Source organism: Schistocerca gregaria, chromosome 2 (genome assembly GCF_023897955.1).
Source record: "Schistocerca gregaria isolate iqSchGreg1 chromosome 2, iqSchGreg1.2, whole genome shotgun sequence".
NCBI classification, from domain to species: domain Eukaryota; kingdom Metazoa; phylum Arthropoda; class Insecta; order Orthoptera; family Acrididae; genus Schistocerca; species Schistocerca gregaria.
Window position 1 is genome coordinate 539,771,189 of NC_064921.1, and position 27,643 is coordinate 539,798,831.

At 37.6% G+C, this 27,643-nt stretch overlaps 1 protein-coding gene across 13 annotated transcripts in view; it reads right to left on the reverse strand.

Annotated features, from left to right (window-relative positions):
* Positions 1 to 1,513: 1,513 nt before the first annotated feature.
* The window catches only part of LOC126331098 (gamma-tubulin complex component 3-like), a 271,857-nt gene continuing 245,727 nt past the window's right edge, over positions 1,514 to 27,643 (reverse strand). For 10 of the 13 annotated variants that reach the window (XM_049996444.1, XM_049996452.1, XM_049996443.1 and 7 more), the window contains one exon: positions 1,514 to 3,105. The gene's annotated coding sequence lies outside the window, so the exon portion shown is untranslated. Of the gene's footprint in view, positions 3,106 to 11,107; positions 11,259 to 23,603; positions 25,423 to 27,643 lie in introns of those variants that run through there. The other 3 variants (XR_007563253.1, XR_007563254.1, XM_049996442.1) reach the window with 2 other exon arrangements.

Here is a 27,643-nt window from a genome sequence, read left to right on the forward strand (position 1 = left end):
ACTAACACTTGAACTGATTTATTTTGTGATTCCAAAAGATACTCAAAATATTCTGTTAGTTTCTATGCTGCATAAAGTGATTACTTTATACATGTCCTAACTTTATTTGGCAACTTTTGAGTGATTTTTAAAACAACTCTACATATAAGGCACATGGGTTTCCAATTTGTTAGTATTCAACCACATTACAAATACTGTATTATTCAAACTGAAGAAAGCAGTTTGTTAAGGCTGAAGAGGCATTATGATGATTACAATGTGACAAATGAAAATTTGTGCCATACATAGGAGTTGAATTCTGTTCTCTCATTTTTTTGCAAGTGTTTGCCTTCATCTAAGCATACTATCCAGACTGTTGAATTCATATGGTCCCTTTCTTTTGGCACTGATTTTTCCAACTGAATAGTCAAACATTTCAAGACACTTAGGGGTAGTACAACATAAGGGATGTGTGTAGGTGGACAGGACTAAGCACCATCACAGCCAACTAAAAAGTCAGGTCTTTAATGCTGAATTTACATTTGGAGAAAATTTGTGAAAAATGCATGACAGAGGATTTGAATCAGTTGCTCATGTAGCTTAACTGGTTAGTTCAAGTGCTTGTTAAAAGGAGGTAATCCAGTTTTGGAAATTGTACTTAACTTTTTTTTGATCGACATCTTGTACCCACACTGCAATTATTCAGCACTGTAGCGATGACATACAGTATGTTATTTTTGAATGCTGAAGAAAAAACCAGAATTTTCTTTCTCGTAACATGCAGCTGGACTGACACTATCAGAGTTCTAAAAAGGTTATTCAGCTGGACTTTTATGAATAAAATCATAGAATTGAAATAAAATTTTAGGAGCATACCTACTTAGGACATGTATGTACTGAAACTAACGAAGTTGCTGGTGTTTTCTTGGCCATTTCCACTAAATGTGATGAATAAGTTTAGCACTGATCGAGGTTTTTAATTTTTTTTTAAGTTAATGGCAAGCAGGACTGATAGTTCCCTGTCACTGCAGATGTTGAATTGTAGTGTCTCAAAATAGATGAGAAAATAATACAGCTCATGCTGAAAAGTAAAATGTGTAGTATTACAAGCTTATAATGTTAAACAAAATTTGGTGACATAGTAAAACTTTGCGATACATCAACTGGGAAAGTTCGATTTCCATTGTGGCTAGTGGTGGCAGCTGAGCTGGAAACCAAACTAACATTCAGAGGGAGAGGGTGTACACAGTGGCATTTATAAATGTATTAAACCGTAAAGCATGAAAACTTTACAAAAAGCTGTTAAAACACTGCAGATAAAACATATTGTGGTTCACTGTGCCTGAACTTGAAACTAGTGGAAGCAATGTGAGGTACTATACAAGAACAGTTCTAAATGAACTATATTATCACTAACCTTAATTCGAATACACAGTTGGTTGCAGTCTGGTTGCCCAACTGCTTCACTTAAGTGGCCAATGTTGAGCTGTGTGAGGAATTTGTAATGAACAACACAAGGGGGGTTGTTGGAGCTTAGGAACAAACAATTTTTACTTTTTAGCAGGTGATCTTTGTTAACAAAGTAAAGTAAACAATGTGTCGGCACTATTGTGACAAGTTCTTATTACAATGAACTGATTCTTCAAATATGTGAAAATATATACATTACAATGATCAATTATTTACAATGGTTTAAAAAAATTACACAATCATGCACAAATAGTCCCAAACAGTATTGTTACTTTCAATTCACAACTGCTAAAAGTTAAGTTTTCCAAAAAGCTGTGCAATATAGCTGCGAGTCCTGTGCGATATAGGTAAACTGCCTCTGCACATATTAAGAGTATCAAGCTTGAGGCATCTCGACATAGAGAAAAGAAGAGAAAATTGGAATATTTAAGAAACTGGTACTGGGGAAAATACATGACAGGAAGTTCAGCAGAAAAAGTTAGAAAGGAAGCAAATGAACATCTGAAGGCTGTAGAAGAGGGAATGTGTAATAACAACTGGGAAGGACTGTTGGATTTCTAATGAACTAGACAAAGGGGGTTGTTAGAGCTTACGAAGTGCAAGGAATAGAAGTTTTCACTTACATAGTTCATAATAGCTGGTATTGTGGCAAAAAAAAACAAAACACAATACTTTGTCAAAGCAGCAACTGTTGCAGATACTGTAGGAAACAACACTACTTACGTCATAAAAAAATGAAAGAATTTTTAAAATGTCATAAATCCACAAAAACTGTCAATTCATGAGCAAATTAAATACAGAAAATATAAAACTTGAAATACAGAATTTACAAAGGAGTAAGAAAACAACATTATCAGTACCTGATACTAGAAAAACAGAATTTGTTCAAAGAAAGAAATAATGTACATAACAACAGAAACATTTCTTTAGTGATCTTAAATTATTATCAACAGTGAGGTAAATTCTTAAATAAAAAACAAGAAACATATCAACATAAATGACTACAATTTAAAATAAAATATAATTTAACAGATACAGAAAATGCTACTAATGTCTAACATACTGGATAAAGAAAAATAAATAGTATCTGGTAAATATCAGCCTTACACATCACAGTGAAACAGAGATCTGAAACAAGAAAATTGAAGACTATTGTAGATGTTCAAAAAGATATAACTCAGGATTGTAAACGAGTCACAACATAAAATCTTACTTGCTACTGAGTAATATCAAACGGCAGAATTTTCTGTTGAAAGTTAACACTGTGTTACAGTTTACATACTACATTTTTATCATAACTAACTAATTTCGCATGATTTGACAAGGAATGGAAATTGACAAAAGCACAAGACCCGACATGATTGAACAATACTAAACCCTAAATGAATTTGAGGCATGTGTATACACAAGATACAGTGATTTTTTCCTTTTGGTGAAAGCCAAAAATTAGCACGTTCGCAGCATTCTTGTTAAGTGCAGATTCACTTATGATTTCAGTACAAAAATATAGAGAGATTTTTGTACAGATCACAATCTACAGTAAAAGCATCAATGTTTTATCTGCCACTGGTTCATCAATCCACCATATTCACTCACAAAAAAGAGCGGTTTATTTTCCTTCTTTGGGAGGTAGTGCCTTGGGTAAAAAACTGAAAGCTGTAAGCAAAATAAAATCAATGAGAAAAATAAACAAAAGAGCAAATCATAATGAAACATCAATGATACACCTAATTGGAGATTGACACATCAGAGTTTCCTCTCCTTAAAAACAATAATACATAATTATAGTAATATTCTAGGAAAATCGTACTTAAAGTAACAATATTCCTGCTTAATAATAACATTAAAAGAAAGTACAAAGGGACAGATGACGCGAACAATGTTTGAGATAAGAGAAAGAAAGATTGTGCTAGGTGAAAACAGAATATTTAACACAATTATGTCTGATACAGATTAACCAACCAGTGACTCATGAGCCATTTGCTTTAGTTAGTTAAATATTACAAAGAAAACTTTAACAATTCTTTCGTCAAAATTATGTATAATGAGTCACTTTACAGGCTATGTACAATGTGGAATCCAAGATTTTCAGGACTGGTGCTGCCATATGGAAACTAGGAGTAGTAGATCTTTGCACCGCTAGGTGGCGAGAGCTGCATATCTGATGAGTGAGTGTGAGGAGTGGCATTCAGCTAGGAGGACACGACGCATGCCCACAGAGTTTTCCATAATACTCTGTGTTTGGTGTGTGGCGATTTTACAATGGATCCATGAACAGAACAGCGCATATGTATCAAATTCTGTGCAAATCTTGGTAAAAGTGCTATGGAGACTCTAGAAATCATTCAACAAGTTTTTGGGGGACAGAGCATGAGCCGTGCGCATGTGTGAGTGGTACGCTCGGTTCAGGGTCGGCCGTACAGACATCGAAGATGATGCTCACACTGGAAGACCCATTAGCCGCACAACATCAGATATTGTTGCCAAACTTTAACAATTGGTTTGTACGGATCGATGTCAAAACAATCAAGACCTTGTGGATGAAGTGGATATTGATTATGGGACATGTCAAGGAATGCTGACTGATACATTGGGAATGCATCGTGTCACCGCAAAATTTGTGTCCAGGATCTTTACTGCCGATCAGAAGGCACAGTGTGTTGAACTGTGCATGGACCTTTGTCAGACCGCATCTGATGCTCCAACCTTCTTGTCATGGGTTATCACCGGCGACGAGAGCTGAATTTATGGTTATGAGCCACAGACAAAGCAACAATCGTCCCAGTGAGAACCCAGGCTCTCCAAGACCCAAAAAAGCAAGACTGGTGAAGAGCAAAGTGAAGACCAATATCATCATTTTCTTTGATACCAAGGGAACTCTGCACAAAGAATTCGTCCCACCCAACCAAACAGTGAATTCCGCGTACTACGGTAACATTTTGCGATGGCTCCATGAAAATGTGTGGCGACAACAGCCCGAACGTTGGCGTCGAGGGAACTGGCTGCTGCATCATGACAACGCACCTTGTCACACGTCCGTACTCACCAGGACCGTTTTGGCAAAAAACAACATGGCAGTTGTACCCCACCCACCGTGCTCACCAGATTTGGCACCGTGCGATTCAAGAAGCACTGCTGGCGTTGATAAACACCCTCAAAGAACAGGACCTCCAAAAAAGGTTTGACCAGTGGCAGAAGCACTGGGACCAGTGTGTACGTGCAGATGGGACTTACTTTGAGGGTGATGGGACCATTAGTCCAAAGGTAAGGTTTTCAACAGATGGCAGCACCAGTCACAATAATTTTGGATAATGTGTGTATGCATCGTTAGTTATAACATGTTATTTTTCATGCAACTCCACTTAAAAACTGACTAAAAAATGCTACCAGCTTTTAAATAAAAATTCAGCTCTGGAGTACAAGTTGTTGAGAAGAAATGATTTTAGTTCATCTTGTGATGAGAAGTTGCATTAGAGAATACATATATGGTACAATTAAAATGCCTAACTCCTAGGAGAGGTACCTACAAGATGACTGTGGTGAATGGCACATATTTTACTTGCTGCTTGTTTTTGTGCAACCAGTACTTTTAAGTGATCAGTTCACCCCCTACCCCCCCCCCCCCCTCTCCCCTAAAAAGAAAAGATATATTACATAAAACATTGGGTGGAAACATGCAAAATACATTAGGAGGCTGATTTGTTTCTTTCCAAGATTAACAATTATGCAAACAAGAAAAGTAGCTGAACTTAATTGTTTGCTTCTTTCTGTTAAAGTTTTCATCAATATGCATTACAAAAATTTGGAGCATTCCACCATATTTACCGACAGCTGTTCTTGTGTACATTAATTGCTGTTTTGACTATTTGTTGTGCAGAACTGAATATGGTACTTTATCAAAATTTATGGCAGTATATTTACAAAGAAGCACTTAGCAATAAAAAATCATTAACAATCTCTTCTGTTAATGTCTCTCTAACAGGATTTATTAATATGTCTGCAAAACGCACCAATTCCACTTGATTAATGTTAAGTGGAATATAATTCACATACATAAGGAACGGGACCCAAAATTGAACCCAGTAGGACTGGGTGTGTGTGTGTGTGTGTGTGTGTGTGTGTGTGTGTGTGTTGGGGGGGGGGGGGGGGTAACTAAAATTTTATGTCCTTCCATCATTGCTAGAACCATCCAGCACAACTACTTGCATTCTGTTTTTTACATATAATTTAAACAAGTTGTTTGTAAAGTCATCAATTTCATAAAACTTCAGTTTTTACATGATCTATACAATAAGATGCCTTGGAAATATCACAAAAAATACCCCTTAATAGTTGTCAACAATGTACCTCACTCCAAAATTCAAGCACCGTTTCATTATCTGAATTGCAGTTCCATACAATCTGCTGATGATATTTACTGCTTGGATAATTCCGAATCGTGGAATTTAGCTTCACTGAAAATCACTAGTCCACGCACTACTTCGCCCGGTGGTGCACAGCTTGTACAGACATGCCCCAAAACATTGCACTGCATTACTCACAGCCTGGCTCTTGTTATATCTGATTATTAAATAAGTGTTCTCATTCCATCCAAACCATGTTAGAATGTATGGCAAGGTTAGAAAAATGGAGCTGGGTTCAAGGTCCTTCTTTGTAAAATAACTTAGACCACGACGACAATGATGAACAATAAACTCTCTGAAACTTGCTGGCAGAAGAACTTTACAAAAATTTGCAGTTGGTTTCAAAGTCACACTGTGGGGTACCACCGACAGAGTCATGCACAGAGGGCTAGCCCACAGCCGCACTGGATTACAAAAGTTTCAGATAAGGAAAGCCTGCGGTGTCATTGCAGGGCCGAGCAGTACTGTGCCCAAATACTGATAGCTGTGGCCTATGGGCTAATGGTAGCACTTACTGCAAGCTATGGTCTATGAACAAGTAGAGCAGTGATTACAAGGATAACATGGCAAGTGCCATCATCCAATTTTCCACCAACTTCGCTCATTGCAAGTGGGTTCAAAATAAGTGAACACATGTCTTGGCTTATCTGTACACAACATATGCTGAAAAAACATTGGTCAAAGTTTTTGAGGCACTATATGTGCCTTTTACCACACGATATCCCCAGGAAAAATGGTGGTTCAGTGGTTAGCGGCGCCGCTTCTTAATTTTACCTCCTTGTTTGACACATTATTTTTTACTTATTTCTAGTTTTGGTGTATCCATCCATGTCCTCAAGAGGTTACTACAAGAATATTCCTTATCAAATTATGGAATGCTTGGGCATTATACTAATTGCAAAATTACAACTGGATTTCACAGTAAGTGTTACAAATTTATTGTATAATATATGTGTGTACAATGTATTGAAGTGTTTTGAATCTTTTTAGATTCCCATATTCTGATATTTCATTCTCATATCAAATCTTATATTTTATTCTTTGTTTATCCCTCACGAACATTTGGTACATTCCCCTGGATGATAATGATTGTAGATATATTCGTAACACAGATATTCCTAACACCACAAGCATGAAGTGAAGGTAGGTCTGCCACAGTGATATTTCTGCTTATGGATCTCACTTGGTAAAGACACTGGTGACGATTTCACACACTGGCAACAATTTCGTGGCAAATCATGCATAGTGGATCACTTTTCCGAAAACTGAATTAGGACATGCTAATGGAATTTCACTGAAAATAATTTCAAATAATTTTCTCTCTCTGTCTCTCTCTTTTTTTAATTCTTTCATCTGACATACAATTAGTAGGTGAATAAGGGCAACGTTATATCAATATACTGCAAAATATTCTTTTAGTAATCTTCTACAGAATTGGGTATATAAATGAAAAAATAATGATAAAAATAATCAAGTTTCGAACGTGGAGCGCAAAATGAAGAAGCACGACACTAACCACAGTGTCGGCACTTCGTCTGAGGATATCGTGTGGTAAAAGGCACATGACATACCTCAAAAACTTCAACCATCGTTTTTTCAGAAACAGCTTAGTATCTACAGATAAGCTGAGATACGTGTTCACTTACTTTGACTGCTCATCCACTGAGTGAAGTTTTTGGGAAATTGGGTTATGGCACCTTGCCCTGTTCTCCTCATTAGTGGGCTGGTGCAGTTTCTCAATTTTTTTCTTAACCCACAAAATGATTGCAGAAATAAAATGTGATTTGCATAGGAAGGAGAGCATGTGGAGAAAAAGAGAAGTAAAAGAAAACTTAATCAGGTTCACACAGCCAGAAACGAATGCCACTGATGTGGATTTGCAAAATAATATATTAAAAAGTTTGCGTAATTTCCCAATCAGGAAATTAAAAACAAAGATTCCAAGACTTACCAAGCGGGAAAGTTCCGGTAGACAGGCAGGTAGACAGTGTGTGTGTGTTTGTGTGTGCATGAGTATAGACCTATCTTTTTTTCCCCCTAAGGTAAGTCTTTCCGCTCCCGGGATTGGAATGACTCCTTACCCTCTCCCTTAAAACCCACATCCTTTCGTCTTTTCCTCTCCTTCCCTCTTTCCTGAAGAAGCAACCGTTGGTTGCGAAAGCTAGAAATTTTGTGTGTGTGTTTGTGTGTATTTTATTGTGCCTGTCTACCGGCGCTTTTCCGCTTGGTAAGTCTTGTAATCTTTGTTTTTAATAAATTTTTCCCATGTGGAAGTTTCTTTCTATTTTATTTACATCACATATATATAGGTCAAAGAGTTGTACAAGTCACGAAGAGGCAATTCTTTGTCAAATTCCTCAAAACCTTAACTATCTGCAAATGTAAGGAAGTTTGCTTTGAAGGCAGATGTCTATGATAGTCTTACTCAAATAGATGGGTTGTAGAAATATTTAAATAAAAACTTCAACATGGAAGAAAATGTAGCTTCTTATGGCAAAATTAGGGAACAAAATTTTCTGAATCTTCAGAAGATGAACAGAAAAATATTGTACACACAAACATCTAGCTCTGCTTCTGCAAGAAACTTTAGTTGTGACGGTTTCATTCTCAATGTAAGGTGGTCACTTTTACACTCTGGCAATGTTGATGCTTTTTTTTTTTTTTTTTTTATTTGTAGTAATTCTATAAGAGACGAACGAGTGACATCCTGTTTGGACATTATGTTTCGTTTTTCGTTGTTTGTAGCAGTGAAAAAGTTTTCGTTTATTGCACATTTTGTTACGTATGTTTGATTTACGTACACTCTTTATCAAATTTGTTTAGTTTTTTAATATGAAATAAAACTAGCTTTATTTCCAAAACATTATTGAGCAGCAAGGCCAATACTAGCAGCTTTATATCAGCTTCTACTTATCATGTTTTAAAGTTAGTATGTACTTTGTATAATGTCATTCACATGTCTCTTGATCATAATTATTACATATAGTATTACTGTAACCAGTTTTGAGTGTAACAAGTCATAATCAGAACTAAAAATCCTGTTCTTCTTACGAGAGTAACAACTGAAGTTGTATTAAAACAGTCTTTGTGGGTCCTTGAAATACATCAAACAAGTGCGAGCAAGACAGCTATAAATAAAAATATCTTTCAGCGAGAGCGGGTGACGGTGGGATGCACATGGCAGTGTAGCAACATTTGGCTTGCCATGTGTGCTCCCTCGATATTGCAGTATGTCTGACTATCATTGGCGCCACAGCACGGCTGGCGAGGTGTAACACAGCCCATCCAGTGCAGTGGGCTGATGTAGCCCAGAGGCACGGGCTACTAAGCAGCCATGTAGAATATGGCAGACTGGGCAGGAGAATGCTGCTAGCTTGGAGCGCTGTGCGAGGCCACTCTGCACTACTCTGAGACCGATGTCAGTTTCTCATTTAGTTCACAACAAATGACAGAATAAAGATGTTGCGGGTAGGCACTGTGTAAAATTAAGGAAGTCAGGGATAAGAGAGACCTCACAAACTGTTTCTGAGGATACCTCACCCAATCCAGAGCATTATTTGCAAAATAAAGAAGGGTTGGTTACAATGGATTAACTTTCATACGCAAAGACAGTTATGAGTGATCCACATTACTTCCCTGCTCCAACTGCCACTACCAACAGCCAAATTAGTGTGTTTGGTATGGACATTTTTGTCAACAAGAATTCCTGGCACTGCAGACACCACAGCCTCCCAACTTCCTATGGTGCAAGTGAATGTGGAGGCTCACCTTCAATGACACCGTAAGCCAGTGTTATGAATTGACAGAACAAGAGGAGACTGACATGGTATCAGATAATCCAGCAACACCAATAGTCATACAAAACCAAAACAACACAATATGTACTGTCACAATTCCCACTGTCTCATATTGTCCAAAACCCACATAGCGCACACTCTGCTGCAGAGTGAAAATCTCATTCTGGAGTCCCCACTTTCACAGCAGATGGCACAACCTACTGTAGCTTAATGGGCAAGTTTTATTTTTTAGCATTAACATATCTGATAGCTCTATGTATTAGATATGTAATACAATTCTGACAGAATCCACAATCAATGAGAATCGAGAGAGAAACCCTTCTCCAAGCAACACAAACCTTTTTTATCAGTCAAGAACTGAGATTATAGTGGCATAGTTTCAGCCGTACTTCCAATCTAGACTCTCTAGAAACAATATAATATGGAATAAGGGCACAATGATCCTATTCATCCATAAGTGTATAGCGTAAAATTGTGTGGCATTATCATCACTCTAGTTTGTGGCAACAAGTGTCAAACCAAACATGTGGCCCATTTACTACTTTGTCATTTTATTGATAAATGATACTAATCCATATCAAATGCCGCATGGCAAAAGCTATCACAGATACCCATCCACCTTACTTAATTTTCAGCAACCTGCAGTGTAAATCTGCCAAGCAAAAGACATTTACAAATACAAGATGAAAACCTCGTGGTCTTAGGAGCACACACTTTACTTAGTATTCAGTAATCTGAATACTCATGGTATAACATGGAGCCGCCAAGAAAGACTTTTACTAATACTAAATGAAAAACTTGTGCTGTTAAATAACTTTTCACCCATGATGGTAATTTTGCCTTATCAAACACAGTCAGATTTTGATATACCTGTGTGTTCTTCATTTCTTGCTCCAATACGTGACTGCAAAGTCTCGAGATACCCATGAGGTCACCACCTTATAACATTTTGGTCATATCAAACTCATCTCCTCCATTTCAAATAACTGGATGTGACAAACAGTACAGGGGTAAAACTGACTGGAAAGGTTGACACAGGTAAAAGAATAAGTGAACATTTTCCCTTTCCAATTTCTTAGACATATGATATATCATATAACTGTTTCATTAACACACTGAGGATAGCAATGTCTGTAACCATTCACAACAATACTGCCCACCATCTCCACAATAAATAGCCTACAGTATGGTGGAATCTAGAATGATTTCAGGCTATTGCTTTAAGGGAAGCAGCATTAAAAGAATTCATGCAGCAGCTCACATAGAAAATGTCCCTAAAATACAAACACATCAGGATTAAAGTAAGGTGACACTTGTAACAATTAAAGAACAGATATTTGTATGCCATTCTTTGTCTCACTCACCCACAATGTTATCATGAATAAGTGATAAGTTAAGCAGTATGTAAATAGGAGCAACATCTGAGACAAAAGCACAGACTGCACAAAAGACAGTCACCTTGCCACTTGTTAACACTCAAGTAACTCCATTCGACCTCTTGGTGAAGGATGACTTTCTATGCATCCCAACACTATAAGGGAATTTCAACTGGCAATCAAGGAAATCTCTACTGAGGCCCATCCAGGAATGAAACATTTTCTATCTGAAACTAAAATATTTTCCATCAGAAACATTATTATATCCACTGTGCATCTTTATACTGAAATGTAGCTATGGAATCTGTCAATTATGTGGGTCACACAAATCATTCTGAAAGAGGAAAGAGATCTAAATGACACTGGTCTTACAGGTCAATTTCCCAAAGGTCATGCAGCAACAAAACTCTGGAAACAATTGTTAAAATACAACTAAAATGTTAGCTGGGACAAAATTATTTACTGTTTAGCATTAAAAATGGCTTCAAAACACGAAAGAGGACATAAGATACCTTGAAGTATTAACAATTCACACCTTAGCTGCTTTTATCCAGAGCAGCTGTGTATTTAAGCACTTATTTTAGCTGATAAAATACAAGCTACATGCTGTTTGGATTCTAGGCACCTTAATTACTGGTATCTATGGAATGATTCATACACTATGCACATACACTAGCCAATCGAAAGTATTTGGAAATATCCTCTGTAACGCAGAATTGATAACTATATGCCATGGGAGGTGGCCCTGCCGGTATAAAAGGTAGCAGTAAGTTTTGTGTTGACAGTAGAGAAGCAGTTACAGCATAACAGGTATAAGCTCAACGACTTTGTACTTTCGACTAGTCATTGGATTTCACCTAAGTACCACATCAGTCAAGGACACTTCAACCCTTCTGAAGCTGTCCAAGTCGACTGTTGTGACTGCAAACTTGAAATGTGAAGGAACAACCACAGTTAAACCAAGACAAGGCACACTTCATTTACTCATATTGATGGAACGAGACTGTTGAACAATGTGAAGGGTGATTGTAAGAAATCAGATAAATCAGTGGAAGGAATAACTTGTGAAGCTGAAAGTGCTACCAGAAATCCAGATAGCAAAATGATTGTGTGCAGTGAGTTAAAAAGAATGAGGTACTATCATTGAGCAGTTCCTCATAAGTGACATACCTGTATTTCTATAGTCAACACCAAAGTTTGATATGGTGTAAAGAATGATGCCATTGGACAGTGGATCACTGGAAACTAGTGTTCTAGTGATGAATCACACTACACACAATACCTATCCAACGGAAGGGTCTGGGTTTGGCAAATACTTGGAGAATGTTATCTGTCACCATGTGTAGTGTGAACAGTGGAGTACAGAAGAGGTGATTATTATGATACGGGAGTATTTCTCGTGGTGAGGGCATGGTCCCCTTACTGCGCTTAAAAGAATGCTAAATGCGGGATGATATTAACAGATTTTACAGCATTGTGTATTGCTTACAGGAGAGGAGCAGTTCAGAGATGATTACTGGTTGTATCAGCATGACAATGCTCAGCCATAAAACAGCATATTTGAGGCAATGATTTATGGACTTAGTATTTAGTTAAATCTCCAATGCTCTAATAAATACAAAAATTCTCTTGGGCATTGAATGTGTAATGGCACTGATCTCTTCTTCCAGGACTGACGTCCACACTGTTTGAATTGTCGTTTTCAGCTCGGCCAGTCTCACAAGATAGTCCGTTGTGATAAACACATCATGTGGAGATCCTCCATAGTTTCTATGTGGCATTTAAATCTGGATTTTTCAATGGCCAGCTCAGAAGTGGAATTCCTTTATTCTGAAACCAAAATTTTGTCTTGGCAGACCTGTGAATTCCAATATTATCACGTTCAAATAGCAAATTATCATCACTGAATTCCTCATACATATGAACCAATTCAATTTCCAACATTCTTTTATAATGACTGGACTTCATTTTGGGGTGTACCATTCTTTGTTAGATGTGCTGTCAGCACATAATGCTGCCCACATCATAATGCTGCCACTGCCAAAGTTTCTATTGTTCTTAACATGTTGTTCTGTACTTAGATCATGCCAGTAATAATGAAAACCATCTGGCCTGTCCAAATTAAACTTCTTCTAATCATTGAAAATTACTTTGTTTCGTTCTACAGTCCAAAACTTATGTTCTTCCACAAACTTCAGTTGAGCTTTCGTATGCACGGTGTTTAAAGGTGCCTTGTGGAGCCATTTCTTGAATGCCACATTCATGTCTTGGGGCAAGATTTGTCTAGTGCAGTGACTGATAACTGCAGATCAGCCACGATTTTAGAGGAACAAAAAGGTCAACTTTTTTCTTTACACATAATGAAACGTGTATATGATGCTGATGATTTTCATGTCAGGTCATAATTGCCATTTTGTACCCAATCCGACAAAATTGCCAATACCACCACAACTGGAATACCCTACTGACATCCATGTCTATGTGTGTCAACTAGTGGACCTGAGTTTATACCAACTTCTGCTCCTCCCTAACCAAAAGATCACATTTTTTTCAATTTTTAAGTAACTGGTCTAATTCTAGTGGTGAAATGACAAATGTGTTTTATTTTGTTCTGTTGTAAACTGTACGTGCAAAATACATACAACACCAAATAAATAGCTAAACTTGTTTTTTCGCAAATAGCCACAAACATTTACACTAATTTCCATCACTGTATGTACTGCTAATACTGAAGTTGCTCTACAATCAAATGTTGAACTTTTCCAGTGTTCAGATGATGGAACTTTCTACTCAAGAGTCACATCTTACCATTATACCTGCCATACATTAGATTGTGTGCAATTACTAGGATTAATGAATGACTCACAGATGATTTACCAGGCCTATGTCAGACGTCTCTTTCCAAGTATAGCACAAGCAATTACTGTTCTTCATGTGTTAGCCCACAGTTGGTAAAGTCCACATCTCATGACAATGCTCACCATTTACTGACTGCAATAGTTAGCTCAATTAAATTACAGAGCTCTCTTTTACCACAGCGGTATCAAGTCGGCACTCTCAAAATTAAATAAAAATAATAATGCAGCATTAGAATTTGCATTGGACCAATGCCATCAATGCTAACCACAATAACCAATGCTCTGCTCTTGAAAGCAGCAAAATTACCTTGACTGATTTCGTGCCAGTACCTGGAAGATAAACTTATGTTGTGGAAAATCAAAACTCTGGTGCGCCAAACTGATAAGAAATTAGCAGACCTAAAGCAGATTCTTAAGAAAAATTATTTTATTAAAACTACGAGCTTGCAGCTCAATAGTAACCATTATTTATCAGAAATACTTCCTTATTACAAAGTTCACTGGACAAATCAAGACCTCAAAACCCCATTTTCTCAGTTACTCACTTCCTGCAACATCCATGAGGTCCCCGAACAAGAAACACCAAACATTAAAAATGAACTCATAACAGTTGTTCAGAGGCAGTGACCAGATGCAAATAAAATATTCACTGGTGAATCAAAAGTGACTGATCAACCATATGGGCCTAATGACTTTTCCTGAACACTGTGCAGAAAGAATGTACTCTGTCCCATGGAATATGCCATTCTTTCCAATAGAGGGAGTGGCCATAGCTGCAACTCTCCAGTTTGTCAAGTCACTATGACTGAATTAGATACTTGTCATACCTGAGGTCAACTGTTGGTTCCAAAATCTCAGCAGTATGGAGAGACAACGATGTTAATCTTGTGAAAACAATGCAGAAAGTGGTCCAGCCAAATAGGCAAGGAATTTCTGCGAACTTTCTCTGGATATCAGTGCACCAAGGCATACTGTAAAATGAGTACAGTGGAGCAAAGAACAATGGGCATTTGGTTGATCCTGATTTTAATGCATCAGGAAATATTTCCATGGAAATAAACAAAATAGTATAACAGCTGGTAGTACCCTTATCTAAAACTGCCCCCCTCCCAAAAAAAAAAAAATAAAAAAAAATCAATATTTAAGGACTGTATCTGTAGTAGAAGACAGCTTTTGTTCATCATAAGAATGTGTTCACATCATGGCCACTTCCCCATCATCTCCACAGGTCAGTGCGTTAAGCATATCATCATGTCAGTTGCATGACCTATTATTCACGATAAACATTTACGCTTTTTTTCTGTAAAACTGACTAATTATTTCTGCTTCCGCTGTTAGACATTTTAGTTGCAAATGTAAATGGTGTTGTACCTCTGAGTATCCTTGTTATCCTCAGACTCAGATGGATTGTTGGTAACATATTTCATAAGTGAATAAGTTTACAGTGAGGCTGTGGTTAATAATCCCAGCTTTTTAAAGACATACCTGCAAGATGTACAAATGTGAACCTTAAAAATATTTCTCGTTACTTTCTTTTGTGCAATGAATACTTTTTGCATAATCGATGAGTTACCGCTGAATATTATCCTATGAGACACCACTGAATAAAGATACGCAAAATATGTTAACTTACTAGCTTTTGTACACACAAAGATGGCAATTATTCTTATGGCACAAGTAGCCATACCTAAACATTTTTGTACTTCTACTATATAGTTTTCACTTTTAAGTTTTCATCACTTTGCGCACCTAACAACTTAAAACTACTCTGTTTACTATGTCTTGTTAGCATACTAGATTAAAAGGAGATGGGATATTTTTGATGGTACAAAATTACAAGGGCTGTATTTTTTCGAAGTTTGAAGTTAGCCCATTGTTTTCTCTGCTCTTCTTCACAACAATGCCTGTATCATTTGCAAACAGGACTAATTCTACCTCCTGATTCAAATAAAGTGGCGGATCATTTACATAAAGAAAGAACAATAGTGGGTTAATGATTGGATCCTATGGAAGTATAATAATGTCTCCTGATGCACATGATGTCGTATTTGTCTTTGTATTGCTACAACAACCTAAGGTAAATCTGTGCATCCAGTTTCTTAAAGAAGAACTATACCAATTGTGCTGAACTATGTATTCATAAAAAATTAACTTCTCTAATAGTATACTATTACCGACACAATCATATGCCTCTGATAAGTCACATAATATCCAAAATGGTGATATTTTATCACTTAAAGATTTTCCTATGTGTTCAATAAATGTATAAAATCTGTCTCATAAGAATGGTGCTTTTGAAATCGAAATCGTTATTGGTTCAGTATCCCTTTACTACACAAGTGTGTGGCAACCCCAGAGTTCATCGTGTTCTCGAAAATTTTAGAAAATGTGGGAGGGTGACACTGAGCAGCAGTTATTGGCACCTGTGGAGACACCATTTTTACAGGCAGGCCTAGCAATGACCTATTTCAATCTATTTGGGAAAACACTATTACACTTTAGAGGAGCACATCTTTTAGATGTCTTTTTGCAGATATTATGTACCAAATACGAACTTTTTCTTTTTAGAGCTATGACGATCTTCCATATTTCAGATGGGAGTAAGAGGTTGATTTTTATTTCACTAATTGTTCTCTGTATTGCTTCTTCATGTACTGTTTTGCTTTCTCTTCTGAATTATTTGCAGCAATTTTCTCATCTATTTTTAAAAATTATATTGTATAAATATCTGCTACACCCAAACATCATGGCTGTGCATCACTTTTTTGGCACCCTGTAGCACCAGTCAGGGCTGCATCAACAGCAATGCATGCTATGCACCTGATCACTATTTCATGATTCTACTTCAGTTTTTTCATCTTTTCCCTCATCAAGCACCACACAGTTTTACCTCTAATATTCCTCAGTGTTTACTGACATCAGTTACATCCTTTCCCCCTACCTAGAGACATCTCATTCAAACTTGAACCTACTCTATCCGTTCAGAATCCCTATCCCCAGCTAAAGCCCATTCCAAAATCCTGTTCCTTAAATGCTGCCTAACTGTCCCTCTCCCCCAAATGGCTTAACAATAAATACTGCCTTCTGTATATCACCACTCCCCATCCACGTCCTTCAAATTTTCTGATTCTGCTAAACTCTATCCTTCACTAACCTGAACTGTCTGTGCACCCTCTGCAAGACACTGTTACTGGGTAATGCCAAATACCTACACTGTATCGTCCAAATTGGAGCCCTCGCCTCCAATACCTAGAAGAGCACATCACTAATAATCTTGAAAACTTACTAAATTTACTGATGTCCTATTCGTGTCTTTACCTTTAACCATCAACAACTTTCCACCCTCTGAGACCCACATTCTCCAAAATTCCCTTCCGGCAGCCCACAAAATCCAGGACCTGAACATATCCGAAGTATTGTTGTCAACCTATCCACCTAAAACCTCAATCCTACAGATGTTTCTGTCCTATCCAGCCCCACGCCCAACTACAAACACCTACCCTCCTCCTCCTGAGCCCTACACTGGAAACACCTATTTGCTACTAAACCCTCCATCTAAAGCCAACCTAATCCCAACACTGACGTTTGCCTCTCCCAGTTCATAACACCATCCAACTGCAATCCTTCCCCTCTTCCAGCTAACCGCCCCCTGGTTACCTCATAGGGATTCCTTACCTCCAACTTGCCCTCATCATTTAACCACAGCCCCTTCCCAAGAACACAAAGCTCACAACAGAAAAAAGATGAAAACATCTGTTACCTCAAGATGGAAACTGACTCAATCATATTTCCAGCAAAGTCTCTCCACCACTGTCATTAGAGTGATCACATTCCGGAAGTCCAGATAACCTCCAGTCCATATTCAAGTCCTTAAAGTTTCAAGAATCTTTCCCTTGAATAAATCTACCTTCTCACTCCAAACACCCCCGCCTTCTAAGTGCTTTGCAAAACCACAAACCCAAAATCCTTGACACTTCATTTCAGCTGGTTACTGTATTCCTGCTGACAAATATCCAATATTGTTTACCAACACTTCAAACCAATTGCCCATAGCCTAGCATGTCATATTAAAGATATGAACCAGTTTCTTCACTGACTCTCAACGATTCCCATCACTTTTATACCTGGATCCCTACTTGCCACTATTGAAGCAAACATTCCTATACACTGCCACACCCAGGCCCATGGCCTCGCTAATATCAAATACTACCTCTCCCAATGTTGTTCTGACTCCAAACCCAACACCTTGTTTCCCGATCATGTAACCAATTATATCCTCATGCACAACTACTTCTTTGAGGGGAAAATATACAAACAAAACTATGACATGGCTGTGGGCACTGACATGGCACCCTCCAATGTGAATCTGTTTATGGGTCATCTGGGGGGAAACCTTTCTAGCCTCCCAGAACCCCAAACCTCTCAGGTTCATTGATGATATCTTCATGATCTGGCATTACAGCCTAGGCATCCTATCCTCAATCCTCTATGCCCTCAACCCTTTGTCTCCCATTTGCTTAACCTGATTCTCCTGAGCCCAATGTGCCACTTTCCTGGATATTATCACCTCCATGATGTATCCATGCTTACTTTTGTCCATGCCAAAACAATTAACCATCAATGATAACTTTATTTTGAAAGTTATCGCCCATTCCACAACAAATAATCACTCCCATATAGTCTGAACACCTGTGGTCAACACATCTGAAATGACAAGAATTCCTATATCCATATGCCAAAGGGTTAACTAAGGCTTTCGCAGGCAAGCACTACTATCAAACCAAAGCCCGCAGAAAGATTTCCTACATAATGGCTTAACATACTCCTAATCCTACCAACAAACCAAATAATCAGCTGCTAAAGAGCAACCCCTCATCACCCAATATAATTCTGGACTGGAAACACTGAACCATATATTGTATCAGCGTTTCTACTATCTATAATAATGCTGAACTACATCATGATCCCTCCCACCCCTCCTAAAGTGGTATTCTGCCACAAATTCACTCTATCTATGCAATCAACTGATGCATCTCTATGCTACATATTCTGCTACACACTCACTCTATCTATGCAATAAACTGATCCATCTCTTATGCCACATCTACTTCTAACTCCCGGTATGAGACCATGGTACAAGACCCGTCTGATTCATCCACCCAGAAAATTCTACTCCAGTCTCATCACAGGCTTATCCAATCCCATCAGAGACAGAGCCCCACCAAAGCAGCCATGTTATAAACCAGCTTTGCTCCAATTCTTCCACAGCATATTATGTGGGCATGATCACTAACTAATTCTCCACCAGCGTCCACCTGCTTAGCTGAGTGATAACGTGTTTGCCTACCAGGCTGGAGATTTTCTTCGCTTGTGGACTACGTATTGTGTTGTCCAAATATCATCTCATCATCACCGACACACAAGTCGCGCAATGTGGCGTCACCTGAAATAAGACTTGCATCCCGGCAGCCAGACTTCCCCGGATGTGGCCTCCCAGCTATCAATGCCACACTATCATTTAATTTTTTTCTCCTCCATAATGAATGGTCACTACCAGACTATGGCAAAGAGCAGTATTAACCACTCATTGGCAAAACACTCTGCTAAGCACCACACCTTTGATATCAATGGCTGCTTCACAACTCATGCCATCTTGATCCTTACCCACAGCACCAACTTTTCAAACTATACAGACGGGAGTTATCGTTTCAACACTTCCTTTATTCCCGTAGTTCTCCTGTGCTAGATGTCTGCCTCATACCCACCTCCACCTTACCCCAGGACCATAACTCCATACTCTTACACCAACACTCTCTTCCCTACAGTCTCCCACGTCCATGTTATATAACTTGCCTTCACATCATCATCATCATCATATTCATAATCATCATGCACTGCAGGAACTCATTAGTGCTTTTTCCATGCACCTTCGGCCTTGCCTTCCCGCAATCCTATGCAGTACACCTACTGCATCCCTCCCACTCCCCACTTCCTTTCTCTTCCTGCTCACTCCACCCAACACAACCCCTCATCATATCCAATGACTTCTTTCGCTGCCTTGTCTTAATAGTATTCCATATTGATTTGATTCTATTGCCTAATGTGTGAACTTAAGCCACTTGGATTTTTTACAACCTTTCTTCTGTATGGATCACTACTGTTTAGGATATTTTGTACATGTCCCTTTTCTGTTGTGAAGTGTAGTATCTGTAGTAATCATACATTTTTTTAATGACTTGTCGGTATTGCACTTAACCATTTTTTTTAAGGGAAACTACTATCAAAAACTGAATATGGAGCTTAGTCAATGTGACTGACTGTGCATCATGATTTCACAATCTGTTTACGACAGGATAGACACGTTTTTCTTTAACTTCTGCTTGTTGATGGAATATATTATCATCGTGTGAGTATTATTATGACCACCTAGTGGTTCTGCGCTAGAAACTATGCATGTTAAAATTAATTTCCTATCAGTTTCACCACCACTGTTACATCATTTAACAGAATCATCATTGACTGGCTGGTTCAAAGAACATATAAATGCACTCTGTCGTAACAACCTGAACAAATCCAGTTTTGTCACACAACTGCTCAACATAGCCATTCTGCAAACAGAACAGAACAAAGGCTTTAGCTACTTTATTTTGCTGACAAAGACGTAAAACAAATAAACTGAAATTTTTATCAATGCACCTAGATCATCAGACTATCTTCTCAATGACTGAACCAGTGAACAAGTTTTTCCCCAAAGAGCTAATATTACTACCTGATAACCTATCAAAGAATAATCCTGTACCATTTCAATAGTTAAAAAGGGTTTTTGTTAAAATGTCGATGATATACAAAGACAGTAGGCACCAAACATTAAAAAAATGCCGTAACAATGTTTGAGTAGTTCATCACGTAAACTTATGATCGTAATTGCTGCAAAAATTTGAATGCAGTAGTCCAGTAACTTTCTATAAACAGCTGCATCATTTTCACCCTGCATTTAATGTGAGGCTACATTTAATATCCATGTTAACATTTGTCTAGTTCAGTGTATTTGCTCACAGAACAATATATTTCAGGGGGGGAATAAAAAAAAATACAAACTGCTTAAAAGTGAAAACGTTGTGTCTCAGTACCAGTACCTGGTAACTCAGGACATCAAAGAGACCAACTCTATAAAGTACAATTATGATGTTGTCGCTAGAATAAAATTTAATGAATCACTGAATTAAAACTGCTATTAACAGTGGAAAGACCACAGATTAATCTGACAGGTACACAATCACAATTTACATTATAATCTCTGTATACTGCAGGGTAGTGAAAAAATCACATTTGCATTATGCAAGGAATATTCAAACAAGTACCTTAACACACATACAACAAAGTTTGCTAAAACATGCAAATAAAATGAAAAACACTAAATTTAAAAGACCATGAAAAGCAGGCATAGATAACAACAAATACATTCACTGCAATTAAGAACATTAATCAGCACAAAGAAGCAGAAAGTTAATGCAATAACGTGAATCAATGGGTGTAATCTTATGACAGTATGCAGAAAAACAAGCGGTCATCATATATAAAAGAGTTACGCAGCAACCAAGCACAGGGAAAGGGAGAAACCCAGAAAGCTAAGTAACCATAAATTAATTGACAAGATATAGGAACCCAAATCAAGTACTAAATTATACTGGTTGTAGCAAGTGTGGCCGAAATAAACTAGACAGTTACATCACACCACAACAACAATTATCTATAGTAATAGCAGCATAGCAAGTGATACGTACTGGCTATTTTTGTCCTGAAAAATGAGAGACATTCATAACTCATCATCACTAGAAATGAAAACATTCAATTTCAGAAAGTGTGATATACACAATGACAAATGAAGAGTCTTCTGTGTGGAAGAGTTATATTGACTCAAACACAATGCAAGGAGGGCTGGAACCTCACACACTTCTTACTAAGAAGAAATGATGAATATTTATGAATTATCAATTAAGCATATGGTAATAGCCAATTCAGTGATATGCTCAGTTTATGTAGGGCAGTATATCTCCTCTTACTGCTGGATACTGAGAACATTCCTTCAATTTTAAGAATTTGCCAGGATTTAGAAATAATGGTGGATTGCAAAAAACACTACACAGTTGTGAGTGCATGCATATAAGGATAAGCAAAAGAGCATAATTCTCAGTTAAAATGCAGTGTCTGATATGTAAGTAGTTCAGAAGAATATGTATCTCTCAATTTGTTGATGATGTAGGTTCAGTTGAACATTTGCTAGAGTCAATAAATTGGAGGATGGAGTGATTAGCTTTTTTGGGGTGGTAATAGTAACTACAGTGAGAGATATTAACATGATTGTTACAGGAACAGTCAATTACGTATTGGGTAAGCTAGATCTGAGTTTTTGGCCTGATTTATATAAGGATGTTAAGAGAAGTCAGAAAATGAAGACACTCGGAACAGTGTTCAATGATGACCATATTACATGCTCTATCAGAAGCAGCAAAACAGGGTAAAGAAAAGGGCAGTAATGCTTAGCAATCAATGGGAATTAGATAAAAGTCAAGATGAATAATTAGATGCAGAGGGTGCATGGAGAAGAATTACCATTGCCAATGTGTAGATGATGTAAACTGTATTGCCTAAACATCTCATTTATTCAATATGAGTTTTATATTATCTGCTCTTCCCAATCCTCTTCAGTTGTTACATTTTAATAGCATACACAGTGTATACCAAAATAAAAGAAAATGTAAATCTGAATGGTAGCTTGGATTATACACACGAACAGACACAAACTGAAAGGTTGATATGAGGCCATCTCCTGAAGCCAAGCTCTTCAATGAAAGCCAAAGTTAAGGATGGGCCTACATGCACAATGTGTCTCCCATAGCCTAATCTTGACCAGTCATGGACAGCCTCCACATTGACTTTGTGGATCTATTGAAGTGGGTTATGTTGTTTTTTGTTGTGGAAACTCTCCCTAAGTTCCCATCCATTGCCCAGGTCCCATCTATGTCAGCAATTACTGTCCAGCAACATGTGACAATCTTTGCCACTGAAGCAGTGCCACATAAACACTGTACACATCAATGCACCACACTTCACACTGGGAAGCTTCATTCCTTTTGGTCAACACAACATAGCATGATCACTTCTCTTCATCCTGCATCGAAAATAGAAGCAGAGTAGCTGATCATAAACACTTCCTAATTTCACATAGAGCCACCTATATACACAGCCATAACCGCACTAAGAGTGACAAGGCACAGGCACCGTATCTGCACCTACATCTTCTGCATCCAACCTTCAGCACACAGTCCTCAGAGCCATGATGGTATAGTGTACAGACTCTTGAATGTGTTCACATGTATGCTCATTCTTCCAATGGAGGTACAAAATACTGTGCTAAGATAGGTCTGATGGATTGTGATCAATTTTTCATTCATACGGCTCTGATCCAAATACCTGGAACTAACTGGCAAAGCTATAGGACATCAACAGATTTGAAGATGTATGATATTTAGGGGCAAATGAATACATCTGACACAAATTACAATGTATGTGTCTAGAAAAGTAACTAGTTTACTATTCAGCATATTAAGCAATGAAAAATCAGTCCACCAAAAAGGAGTATAGGAAATCTAAAGACTTACATACACGCCAATTGCTGTCTTAAGGATTTTTGTTTCATAAAATAACACTGAATCAGCTGAAATGATTTCTTTAATTGCCGATGAGTTTTAAAAAAGAAAAAAAGTATTGGAATACTCAAATAGATATGAATTTATACATTTTCAAAAATCAATACAATGTTTCAATAAGAAAGAAAAGTGAAGTATTTTGTACAGAAATTTTTACAGAATTTACATTTTTCTCCTAGGCAACATGCAAGTTATGCATGATCAATAACACATAATTAAGGCTAGAGAGTTTAAGATATAATATGTTATGTTTCACATGTGGTCCCTGCCTCCATTATATACGAGGTAACTAAATTTTTTCAGAACAGTTCACTGCTGTAAGATGCAGTTATATTTCGCATACGCGTACACACACACACACACACACACACACACACACACACACACAAAATGTGCCATTTAACATATAGTACAATACTATTTTCCAAAATTGTTATGTTTTATTTCCATTAACAAGGAATATTCAGTTATGCCCAATGGAATGTTACTGTACATATTTTTCGAATTCCATGGGTATTTTTTTTTCTTTCTGCATACTTTATTAAGCAATGCAGTTTTTTCCCTACAAAACTGACAGAGAGACCAAACTTTTAACAGTGGAGGAGAACAATATTTATTATTTATTTCATTAACTGCACACTTCGAATTCTGAACATTTTGAACTGTAAAGTTAAGCTCAGTACCACTAAAATATTGTACAGAACTACTACTGATTCTTCGTCCATGTTATTCCGCTATTCAAAAAAGAAGAAAGGTAGGAAACAAGATAATACCAATGTATACAGCACTATCAGTCAGACAATAATAAACATATACCTCCACCATATGGCAGAACGTGTGAGTAGCATAACACTTCATCAGGCCATTGTACACAGTTCTTCATTCTTCAGCTCACATATTAAAAAATATGATATTGTTTACTACACAAATGATATGTTATTTACAGAAACACAGACTGGCAGAAAAGCTTCTTCTTCTTCGAACTGTTGCAGCACTGTCCATCACAAAATGTAAATTGTTCTGTGAAGATTACTACAATTTTTTTTAAAAAAGAAGTATTTTGTGGGATTAAACCTCAATTGTGCAATCAATATTATCCCACTTTGCTTTTACGCTCTTCACAAATAATATGATACACTCTTACAATTATATACATCTGGGATTTTACAACAACAAATAACAACTGTAACACAGTGCTCACAGGTAGCATTCAAGTACAATGTATCAATTTTATAACAACAACAACAAATCTGACTGACCGAAAGAAAACAGAAACTGGAGAATTATACAGATATTATGACCCTATCACATATTAACGAGGTATGTAGTATGACCAACACTTCACTGTTCACACAGAACTTTCCACACCTTTAAAAGAATAATTATTAAATTAACAACTTAGTTTTCAGTTTGCCTGGGTTGCTCATGTTCCCACTAATTGATATTCCAGTTAACTCAAATCAATGGTCACAGGAAGATAATACAAGTTCTATATAAACTTGGGGGAAGGGGGAGGAGGGGGGGAGATGCTACAGTGTGAGGGGGGAGGAGCGGGGGAGGGCAGGGGGGGGGGGGGGAAGATGGGGAGATGCTACAGTGTAACTAACAGGAAACAAAAGAATTTTGGTGGCAGCTGCTGAATGTGCTAGGTAAATGTCTACAACAACTTTAAAAACAATAAAGCAAATAACAAATAATTTCACTAATATTTACACATTAGACATTTAACTCCCACATGATTATGGAAGAACACAGTTGATACTGTATACGTACTTGGATGACTCAACTGCTCACGGGATACACTGCCAGGTTTAAATAGTCAGTACTACCTGCAGATTAATGACAAAATCAGTTCATTCTGAAAATGTGTGCTCACTATCTGAAACAGTTTATTATATTTACCCCATAATAAGATGAGTTTCCTCCCAAACTTTTTCATTCCAAGAACATGCAGATATACGAAGAAAGTTGAAGGTTTATTTCCCATAAATGATGTGATCATATAAGATGAAGCATAAGATTAGAGTAATGGAGGAAACCATCTGTGTTGTTTCCTAAGGAACAATACCTGTCATTCACATGAGGTGTTTTAGGAAAGCCACAAAAACCTAAATCTGGATAAGAGTTTTACCCCTGCTCCTCCTATGCTGCCTTGCTCAGTACACCCGAGATTGTGCTATATTCTCAAATAAAGCTTAAATGGTTGAGGTCAACGTTACATATTAGACGAGGGTGGTCTGAAAAGTTCTCGGAATCACCACGAGAGGTCAGCGCTTGTGCAACGAGTTGTTCATGTGATATTAATTGGAGTGTTGCCTGTAAACACATGCCACGTCAGTGCTCTTGGAAGATAGCTGTGGCTGTGATGTGGCTCTGTTGTTGTTCCTGTATAGTGATTTGCAAAGATGTAAAACTGTCAAGATTTGAGCAGTCATTAACTACTTCATAAAGAAAAGTATGAAAGCAAAGGAGATTCATGCTCATTTGCAGAATACACTTCCTTCAACTGTTGTCAAGTGGACAAATGAACTGAAATTTGGTCGAGAGAGCTTAGATGATGATCCGCGCAGTGGTCAGCCAAGATGTGTCACTACTCCTGAAATTGTTGCAAAAGTGCACAAAATATTCATAGAGGATTGCCGATTAAAAGTGCGTGAAATTGCTCACACTTGCCAGATGTCACCTGAAATCAAATATTAACTGAAGAATTAGAAATGAAAACATTATCTGCAAGATAGGTGCCAAGATTCTTGACACACACGTGCTGGCGTATGAAGGTATGAACCGTTTCCACACCAGCCTTATTCAGCTGATATGGCTCCCCCAGACTTCCATCTCTTCCCAAAACTGAAAATTTTTCTTGGTGGACAAAGATTCACTTCAAATGATTCAACTGATAGCCGGAATTGACAACTATTTTGCAGTTTTTGAATCTTTTTTTTTTCCCCCTGTCGAAGGCTCTGGCCGAAACCTACATGTGAGTGTCTTTTATCATGCCCGTCTGCAAATTGATGTTTCTTCTTTACAGCAAATAGCAATCTATTTTTTCCTATATTGTTGATTTATAATAGCCCTAATTTTTTAAGCTTCTGAAGGTGACAAATTACACCCTCAAAACTAGTAAAGCAAAATAAAAATATACTTGCAACTGATGACTGGATTTTATTATGAAATATATACTACAGTTGCTGAAAAATAGCTGATATGAATAAAATAATAAATGAACAACACATTACATGAATGTAGTTATAAATACACAACTCTTAAGGGACTTAAGTGGAAGAGGTTTCACAAACTGAAGTGGTGAGTCATGGATTGAGAGTGAGAGAAACACAATGAGGGTTTCTCATTACATAAGAAGTTATCAGAATGGAGGCAATGTCAAAATTTCACGCAGTAGGAAATATGAGAATGATGAAGAAGGCAAAGCAAAGAACAAGAACAGAGAATTTTTTGCAGTGTTCAATGAAAATCGAATAGTATATAACATCAAGTAATCAGTCTGATGAAACAATGGGTTCTTTCAAATGGTTCGAACGGCTCTGAGCACTATGAGACTTAACATCTGAGGTTATCAGTCCTCTAGAACTTAAAGAACCACATAAACCTAACTAACCTAAAAACATCATATACATTCATGCCAGAGGCAGGATTCGAACCTGTGACCATAGCAGTCGCGCAGTTCTGGACTGAAGTGCCTAGAACCGCTCAGGCACAGCGGCCAGCTGGGATTATTTGATAGGCTTTATGGACACCACCAATCATATGGTTGTTCATGTTTCTGTGACGTCGAACGCAATGGTCAACAAGAAGAATGTTAAAAGTGCCCTTATAAGAAGCTCTCGCAGTAAAAAGGGCATGCCGGTTGCTCTTGGAAGTTTGGGAAAGCAATGGCTCCACAAAGTGTGAAGGAGTGCAAGGTGAAATGTTTCTACAACTAGAATGATTTGTGTAGCCCAACGATTAAGTTGTCTATTCAATTTTTTTAAAAAGACATCACTACCAGGAACAGAATAGAGCGAAGAACAATAAACACGGAGGAGAACTTTT